The sequence below is a fragment of the Miniopterus natalensis genome, chromosome 2 (genome assembly GCF_054644295.1).
Source record: "Miniopterus natalensis isolate mMinNat1 chromosome 2, mMinNat1.hap1, whole genome shotgun sequence".
NCBI lineage: Eukaryota > Metazoa > Chordata > Mammalia > Chiroptera > Miniopteridae > Miniopterus > Miniopterus natalensis.
This window is the reverse complement of record NC_142082.1, coordinates 139,381,861-139,391,251: the sequence shown is the minus strand read 5'-3', so window position 1 is coordinate 139,391,251 and position 9,391 is coordinate 139,381,861. Positions and strand designations below refer to the sequence as shown.

Below are 9,391 nucleotides of genomic sequence, written 5' to 3'. Positions count from 1 at the left end.
TAAAACGCACAGATATCTATATTACATATACATTCTGGGCATGGAAAATATATTTCTCTAGAAAATATACATACAAAAGCACTTCTAGCTATTGTACAGAAAAGCAACCTCCTGAGAAAAGATTACATAAAGCATGCATATCCACCACATGTAAAATTCGTTTACATATATAAACAGTTTCCATATATCCTACACAGGGAATGTACAGTCCTGCATCTATTTAGCTACATAGCTATAGACATATAAAATCAGTGCATAGAAAATGCATCCAGATATTAATATATCCACATAAAACTGCATTAAAATACACCATATTATTATATATACACAAAGTGCCTATCTACCCAGTATATGAAAAAACATATTCTATAAATTATGTTTGCATACATGGTGTGTACCAAATACAATTGAACATTCTTTGAGTTCACATATTATTTGCTGTATTTATAATACACATTTCTCAGGCAGTCTTTAAAACAGTAACGGGAGGAAGACTGGGCATTGGCAATGACAATTTCCATTGGCTAGCCTCTTTTCTGTCCTTTTGTATTTCTATTATTTCTGTCTTTTTAAAACTCCTTCTATATCTGCACGGATCATTTATATAAATGGTCTTCTATCTCTAGCTCCTGGCAGCATCTCTGATCTGAAGTCAGGGTTTGTAGTTAGAGTGCTAAGTCCTGTTTGCAGCAGGGTCTGACTGCATAATCACTAGTGAATGAATTACCATTATAGAATTAGGTTATCCCCTGTGTCTCAGGATGTGTTCTTCTAGACTTAATATAAATATACTATGAAATTACTCTGGGCTGCCAGTTAGGAAAGGGGGAAGAGGAAATGCAGTGCTGGGGAAGTGTGTAACAGGCAGGCTGAGCTAACAGGCAGGTTCCAGGTTTGTGCTGGGCACTCCAGGGCTCCTGAAAGTGAAGATTTATTTAAATTAAAAAAATGTTATCTTTAAATCTCGAGTCTAGGAAGCAGCATGAAGGCAAACGCTGAACCTCTTCTTCTATGCCCTTCTCAAACCCCAGAGCAGCCCCACTCCCTCCTAGCCAACCGGGGAGAACATTCTGGCCTACCCAGCTCCTCAGCCCCGGTTCTCATCCTTAACCTTGGCGGAGTCTACACAGGCAGCAGGGAAATTATATGCCATAATCCCACCTTTTTTCAACAAAACCCACTCCCAGTGCTTTTTGAGAGGCAGTAGTAACTAAAAGCATTCTCTGGCACTGAGCTAACTCTGTTTCAGCCCCCTAAAAATTAGTCCCACGTGGATCTTTCTTTAGCAGCTAAAGATCCAGGACAGCATGACACACGCCTATGGAAAATTCTTTGAAAGACAATGCACTCACACCCAGCAGAGATATTGTTTATGAGTCGATGGGTTCTGTGTAGACGCGGCCATATTTTACTGTCCAAAGGAATCAATTAATTAGTGAGTCGCCAGTCCCCCCACCGGATGCTGCTTGGCTGAGCGCGAGCGGCTAAGATAGATGTGCTCGGCCAGGCCAGCTTGCTGGTCTTGTTAACAAGCCTCGTCATAAAGATGAAGATGATAAGGAGAGCGAGGAAGCCCTGGTGGCCTGGGGGGGGGGGGGGGCGGCTTGGAGAGCCCAGCCCAGCAGTCTGGAGGGCAGCCGCTGACCGAAGCTGCTCGGTGCCGCGTTCTCCCCTTCTGGGGCGTTCACGCTGTGGCTCGGATAATTCCCTGTCCCCTCTCCTTCCCTGCATTTGCCCTTTTCTTAGTCAAGCCCCCAATTTTTAAAAAGTCATTTAAATAAAAATACATAAACCTCTGTCTATGAGTGCCTCTCTCGCCCTCTGCCGCGTTTGTTCAGAGACCTGCCACCGCCTCCTTTCTCTGTATTTCTCCGCGCGGTTCCCTTTCATCTCAGGCTGGTCTGATGCGCTCTTCTCTCCTGTGGCTCTCTCTCTGGCGTCATGGTTGCTTTTTCTACCAAGTTGGTGCTGAATCTGGAGCCAAGGAGCTTATAAAAAAATAATACAATTACCCCCCTGGTTATCTCACCGGAGAGTGAACACCCCTAGATAAGCCAGACCCAGTGTGTGTGTGTGTGGGGGGGTACCTTGGATCTAATTGCTGGTTTGGGTTGCAGCACTTAATTATGTTTATTCTCACCAATGTGCATAGTTAACAGAGAGATATTGATATTAAAGGGCAGGGGGGAATTAATTTTATTTTTATAGTCATGTATTAAAAGCAGAAGATGATCTGAGTCTCCTTTAAAGGGGCCAAAATGGGGGGGGGAGAGAAAAAGAAAAGGAGGGGGAAGGGAGAAATATGACTGAAGGGGAACAAAGATCTTTGCCTGAAGAAACAATGTAACACTAGACAGAACTATAAAGTCTGGGAATGTAAGAACCAGGGCTCTCCCAGCTTCCCCCATTTGGAATTCTGTCCCTGGCACTTCCTGCTGAAATCCCAACCCTGACTACACAACAGCATTCAAAGAAGAATTCATGCAATTATCCGGATAATTGTAGGGGGAGAGAGAGAAAGCATTTCTTTTTTTATTGTCTGATCCCCTCTGGTGTCTTTGCAGAAGAGGGGGGTGTATGGGGTATAGAGGAAAAGGAGGTGGTAAGGTCTCCTAATATCACCCTACCCCCTACAAGATGGCTACTCCTAAACCAAGGAGGTCTTAGGCAGGAGCTTACAACTTCTGGAACATAATGAAGAAGGGATAAGAGATTTTGAAGGCCTCAGTGATCCAGTTTCATTTTCCAGGATATTTGCTTGACTTTATCGGCATAGAACTGTATCATCTAGTATTGTAATTATCACAAGTAAGGGAATAATAGACAATTATAGGGGTGTCCATAATATCATTTATTTTATAGCCTCACAAGATATGATTAGAGTTAATGTCAGAGGCTCTACTGGAGCCTGGGAGGCAGCAAGAGGTGAGGTACAGAGGTCCCCATAGTCTTTCTCTTTCTTATTTTTATGCATGTGTGAATCTCTAGAAATTCCCAATTCTCTAAATTCCCTCCCCAGATGTCTTAAGAGAAATGTCTAGGATTTTAGGGGCTGAGAGCTCAGAGAAGGGCAAACAGCAATTTGGTATTTAAATCTCCCCTTTAGTCTCAGGAGCAGTGGTCTCTGCTCTCCCCATGCCCTCCACAATCAAGGCCTTCACTCTCAGTTCAAGACCAGTAGGGTCACAGAGACTTTGCAGGTGAGGCCAGTGAGAGGAAAACAGGATCTCACCAAAAACAAGTTCATTGTCATCCCCAAATGGGCACTGGGCCCAGAGTGAAGCCCCCTTTGACCCCAAATTGGCCTTCTTTCCTGGACCCTCCTCCCCAGGGACATGTTGGGGGGGGGGCGGGTAGAAGCCAGGCTATAGCTGTGCAGATCATTTGGAGTGGGGATGGGGAAAGAATTAAAAATATTTTTCTTGTTTCTGGGATTCAAAAGACCAGAACAGAAGGCTGTGGGAGAGAGAGGGAGAAGAGATTGCAGTAGGGAGCCAGGCAAGAGAGAGTCAAGGAAAACTATGAAACCAGCAGGCAAGAGTAAAATGAATGAGTGAAAGAAAGGGGGTAAAAGGGGAACAGTAGGAGGTGGGGGAGAGAAGGAAGGAAATAGGAAAAGGTAGAAAAAAGGAAGAAAATGACAGAAGGAAAGAAGAGGGGAATGAAAAAAGGAACGGGAACAGAGATATGAAAGAGAAAGAAAGGAAGGAGGGAGGCAGAAACCAGGATCCGCCAGGGATCCGCCAGGGCTCTGGCTCTGCCTGCAGCCGGCAGGAGTCTGGGTGGGCGGGGGGCGGCCAGGACAAAGTGAAGGTCAAGTTAGCATCGTACCTTATAAGGAAGGCCACGGTCCTCCATTTCAGCCTTTCTTTCTGCCAGGACGTGGCCGTGGCATTTCTGATCTTGTAAACACTGGACTCTTTGGGGCCTTAAGAAAAAGAGACCCCCCTTCTTCCTTTATTGGGGGTGAGCTCCGCTGGCTGGGGGAAGCAGCTCACAGAGGAGTCAACTAATGAAGACTACGGGAAACTTTTCTCTCTCTGGCTCCGCTCCTGCCAGCTGGGGCCCCCTCCCTCCCTCCCTCCTTCCTTCCCTCCCTCTCGCCCTCCTTTCCCCACCCCGACGCCTCTTTTTCTCTCTACCTCTCTCGCTCCACCGTGTCTCTCGCCACCGTCCGAGACTCGGCTCCGTCTCCCTCCACCTCCCCCTCGCCCCTGCTGCGGACTTCCCAACCCGCTCCAGTCCACCGAGCAGCCGAGCGGGACTCGAGAACTGGAGAGAAAATTAGCCGTCACAAAGAAAAGTTCATTTACAGCTTAAATGTCTATTAAGATTTCCTTCCGAAAACCAGGCGGTGCGCTCGGTAAGGAGAAGTGAGGCAGCACGGGGGCGGGGAGGTGGGGGGATCGTGAGGTAGGAGATTGGATTTATTTATTTCTCAGACCCAGAGGCGGAAAGAAAGGGCGAGACGCGGGAAAGCGAGAGAAAGGTTTTAACCCGACAACTAGCCGAGAGGGAGGCTGCCGCCCGCGGGTTGGGAGCAAAGCGCGCCCGCCGCCCCGGCGCTGAACCCGCTCCGTCTAGGCCTTGGGTGCGGAGAAAAAAAGGATATTAGATATTTGTTGGTTTAGAAGTGAGGGAGAGGCAGGGATGGGGAGCGACAGGGAGAGACAGAGCGAGGCGACGCTGCAGCTGGCCCGCCGGAGGGAAAGCGAGCTCCGGAGCCGCGGCGGTGCCGGGCTTCAGGCACCCGGCAGGCTCAACCGAGGGCGCTGGGAGAAGGGAACCCCAAGTGGAATCCTTGATCCTTTCCCTCCAGGGTAGTGCTAGGGGTGAGCCAGAGCCAGAGCCAGAGAGGTGGAGAATATGAATATGGCATGGGGGGGGGGGGTCAGTGAAGGGTTCACCTCCTGTTTCCTGGACCTCACAGCTTGTTTTCAGCCTGCTCTGCGCCCAAGGAGCCCCTTTTAGGCCTAGCCACTGCTTTTTAAATGGGAATTTTAATGGCAAGGCAAGGGAGGGATGCTTAGAAAGCAATGGTGGGGGCTTCTGGTTAAATTTGATGCTCCACAAACCCCTAACTGTTGCCTCCACCCTTCTCAACTGGAAAACCAGCCTCTGGGATCAGTCCCCTCCCGTTTACCTATCTAGTTGAGGGTGCCTAAGGGACCTGAAGTGGGGTCTGGGGCTCAAGTTGAGAACAGCCGGGAGCAGTGGGGGTGGTCAGTGGAGCTCCCTGACCTCAGTGCCTGGAGCCCTCCCACCCTGAGTTCTGATAATGAAAAACAAAGGGGGAGGATTCGATTATTTCTGCTGGTGTTAAAGGATCCTAGCTTTCAAAACCAGCATCTGACCCTGAGATGTAAGGTGATAATTGTCTCTCCCACAGACATATAATCCAGGCAACCGTCCTGCTGCCTGGGCTCCAGGGCTGACAGGGTGGCCATGGTGTGGACATTTGCTGTCAGGAAGCCCCAGGAAAGGAGCAGGAGGCCCTCTTTGGTATTATCTAGAATTCTGTGGAGAGTACTTTAAAGGGTCAAAATGGACTGAGCAGGCCCTTTCTGAGACACCCCTCAGCTTAGGGAAGGAGAGCTCCAGGAAATAAGGGCATTTAGGAGCTGGGACATTTCCCATAGTGTGGGAAAGACAGAGAGAGCCAGATTTTGTGCTGTAAAATGTGTTTCATATAAAAATGTGTTTTGTGCCTGTGACACAAAATTGGTAGCCACTTGGGAGATTTAGGGACTTGCAGGGAGTGGGGCAGAGTCAGACACTGGTGAAGGCATAGGCTGGAGTGTGATTGAGGATGGGTGGAGGAATCTGAGGCAGAAAAATTGGAAAAGTATCACCTAAGCCCATTTTCTAAGAGGCAAATACACACACGATGGGCCCCAATATTGAAAAACACCAGGCGATCTGTTTCTAAGGGACATAAACAGGCCAAGCGGATGCAGGTTAATAAAACCCGCAAAAGCCCAGACAGGAACACTTAAAATGCCCCAGAAACAAAACACACCGTGACAAATTCTCATCCAACACACAAGTACATGTACCAGAATGTTCCCAGGCACAAAGAGACCTTCCCCACGTTGGGTCTCCACGGTGGACACTCAGGTGTACCTGCCTAGCACACACAAATTTGTGCACCCTCTTAAACCTCCTCAAAGAAACCCTTGGTGGGGGGAACAAGTGCTCAGCTGCATACACACTCCACAGAGCCAGGCCCGTGTCTCCAGAGCCTCAATAATGCACGATCCATACCCAGAGATAAAAGTCTAGACAATAGATGGCTGTTTATGACAACAAGGCTTTCCAAGTTTGGGGCCAGCAATAAATCTCTGGCGATTCTTCCTGTAACTCAACTTCTGGCTGTAGTGCCCAGAGAACCACCGAGACCGCAGAGAGGAAAGCAGCAAAATGGGAGAGACTTTTAAATTATGAGCAGAAGGCAACTTCCCCACTGGGGCCAGGGAGTGCAGGCGGCCCCACTGGCCCCATGTGTGGTGTTGTGTCCATACTGTGGAAGCTTTCGAATCAAGCTTCAGAAAACAGGCGAGTTAGGCTTATTGTGCAGGCGGATGGGAAGAAGGCCTGGAGACTGGGATAGACCTACAAACCATTCTTGCTGCAGGCAGTCTTTTTTATTGGAGACTGGAATTTTCTTGCTATGTGTCACCTGAATTCATATTCTCTCTCTCTCTCTCTCTCTTTCTCTCTCTCCTTTTCCTTTTTGGATTGATGGGGTGTTCCCTTTTGCATTTTCGACCTAGGCATCTGATTACAAGTAAAGAGCCACTGAAGTTGATCTCATAAAAATGCCGAGAGCTCACTTTGATCTGCGAGGACTGGGTCCGGCCTAAGTAGGCGCTAAAGTCCCGGAATAGTGTCCCCTCCACCCGGGCCCGGGCCTCCGCTCCTCCGCTCCACTACTCCATCCAGAGCCCAGAGATCCAGGTGGCCTAACAGGGCAATCCTGCTCAGAAAAAAACCATTTTCTGTGCTGTTGCAACTGGGTTTGGAAAACCAAGGTCCAAAGTTAGTGGCTCCATTTCCAGACTGCTTTTAAGACATTTCCTTAATTTTAGAGCATTTGGTGAGGGGGCCAGTGAAACTGGCTCGTAAAATGGGACTTTTATGGGGAGAAATGGGGTCGCGTTGCTAGCCTCCTGGGACAATCCCTGGGCTGAGAAAGGTGGGTGGGGCTTCAGGGGCTGAGGAGCTGCCCTTCTCCCTCCCCCTATCCGGTCCAGGGGCCAGAGGAGCAGCATCTGTCTGGTGTGTTTAGGTGGTCTGACTTGGGACTTTGGGCTTGGGGTGATAGCCAGGGCTGAGGAGAGGTGGGGGCCAAGAACCGGCAGTCCTATCCCCTTCTAGCTCCCTAACTGGGGGCGGGAGGTGTCCCCAGTGCAGAATAAACCGCTGGTCTGAAAATCCCTAAGCACACTAAAGGGATTATTAAACAGCGGTACTGCTCTAAGAAAGAGAAATATGTGCAAAAAGATGCAACACGATTTCTAATGAGGGTGCATCCTTGGCAACCCAGCTTCCGAATTACTGAGGGTGTCCATGTGCTTATTGTTTATCTTTTTATTGATTCCACCTGGGACTGAATTTACAGTTCAAGCCCACAAGAGCTCCACTGGCCCCTTTCGCCTCCCTGGTTTCCTCCCAGTTCAGGGTCTGTGGGGTGGGCCCCTTTCCCTTCCACAACCTATTCTAGAGTCCAGAGCAGCAGGAGGAGGTGGTCAAGCTGCAAGGCAGCCAGGGCTGTGTGGAGGATGCTGCACTGGGGTCTCCCAGGCTGGAATTTGGAAGATACTGCCCCCTTCTGAAGTTGTCTCTGGTGTCCATGTGTGGAAAAGAAGCGTGCTGGAGTCTGTTCGTAGCCCTGGCCAGTGGCCAGAGTACCGTGGCAGCTGCCCAGACCACAGCTGCCTGCTAGCGGCCAGGCAGGCAGGCAGTGCTTACTTACTAAGGCCACCAAGAGCCACTGAGTGGGCAGGATGACCCTGCAGAGGAGGATTTCATGTGAAAGCTGGAATTCCAGGATGGTGGAGGGGCCGCAGGCACCCATGAGATGAGAGGGAAAAAGCCACCTCTACTCCGGGATTGGGGCTTGCCAGGCTTTTGGGAACAGATTTGGGGCCACAGATGGGTCTCATGTTGGGGAAGGCACTAATGCCTTGGGGTGCAGCCTGGGGCAGGCAGCTCAGTCTATGCTTAGGAGTGGGCTGGACCTAAGGCCAGGCAGGGAGGTGCACACTATGGGCATTTTTGCCAGTCAAATTCTTGCTGACCTCAGTGGCTAAGGCCTTCTCTCCTTGACCTCAGCAGCAACCTCCAGTTGCTGGGATTTTTTTTTTTTTTTTTAAGTTGTTGAAAATTTAAGTCAGACCAAAACTAGAAAAAAGTGGAACTTGGTGCCTTACTTTTAGGAGGAATAATATTAATTCTCAGAAGCCTCTGTTTGGAAGACCTTAGAGTTTCCTGACATCAACTCCTTGGACATTCTTTTTTGTTTCAAGGAAATAGAGCCGCCAGCAGCAACTTGCAGCTGCCTGGCTCACTTTTATGGTGGCCCTGGAATAAACTTTGGTGGTCAAATTCAAGTGCTCAGGCCCACAGCTGTCTCCTCACAGGAAGCGCACCCCCTCCCCACTGTCGGCCTTGGCGGTGCAGAATTTGCCTTGGGGGCTTGGGCCCCACGTTGCCCCGGAGGCCAGGATGGGGAAGAAAGCAGTGCCCTGGGGGAAGGTGGGAAATCGGAAGATGAGACTCTGAGCCCTCACGCACATCTCTGCAAGAAACAGTGGTACCTCTCACCAACCTCTCGCTTGTTCCTGTTACTGTTTGGGGAGCATTTTGCCTTCTATAAACTCAAGTTTAATGAGGTCAATATGAACCCCATAAAAGCCATAGTCCATATTTCCCCATCATTATAATTAAAAATGCTGGTCCCAGCTCACCCTGAAAAGGGGCTAGAAAAAGGAGGAAAAGCCACAGATTTTTCTTTTTGTAGCCCCTTACTGATGAAGCAGTTCAACGCTTTTGCAAAGCCCCAGTCTAGTTCCTCTTTGCCTTCAGTTGAGATCTTGTCAGGACTAAAGAAGGGCTTTTTAGTCAGCAATGGATAAGTGAGTAGAGGGGTGCCAGAGTCCTAGCCTGGGGTATTCCAGAACCACCCCAAGAATGAGACCCATGGTGGAGGAAGCTCCACCCCAGATGCTGCTCTAAAGATCGAACAAATTTGGGGAGGCAGGAGGGGTAAGAAGGAATAGACATTGGGGAGCTGTATTTGGGGACAGGGCACTATTTTTGTGTCTTCCACATCTGGTTTGGGGGTCTCGGTATCTCATCATGTTCAGCAAGCAAAATCAAATCCAAGTGA

The 9,391-nt window shown here is 49.2% G+C and overlaps 1 long non-coding RNA gene across 1 annotated transcript; it reads right to left on the bottom strand.

Moving 5' to 3' along the window:
- LOC107528189 (uncharacterized) lies at positions 1-3,976 on the bottom strand. Its single transcript, XR_001602336.2, has 3 exons — positions 3,832-3,976; positions 1,794-1,988; positions 1-917 (listed from the first exon to the last, which is right to left on the bottom strand). It is a non-coding gene; the product is annotated as an uncharacterized LOC107528189 (long non-coding RNA).
- Between the last annotated feature and the right edge of the window lie 5,415 nt (positions 3,977-9,391).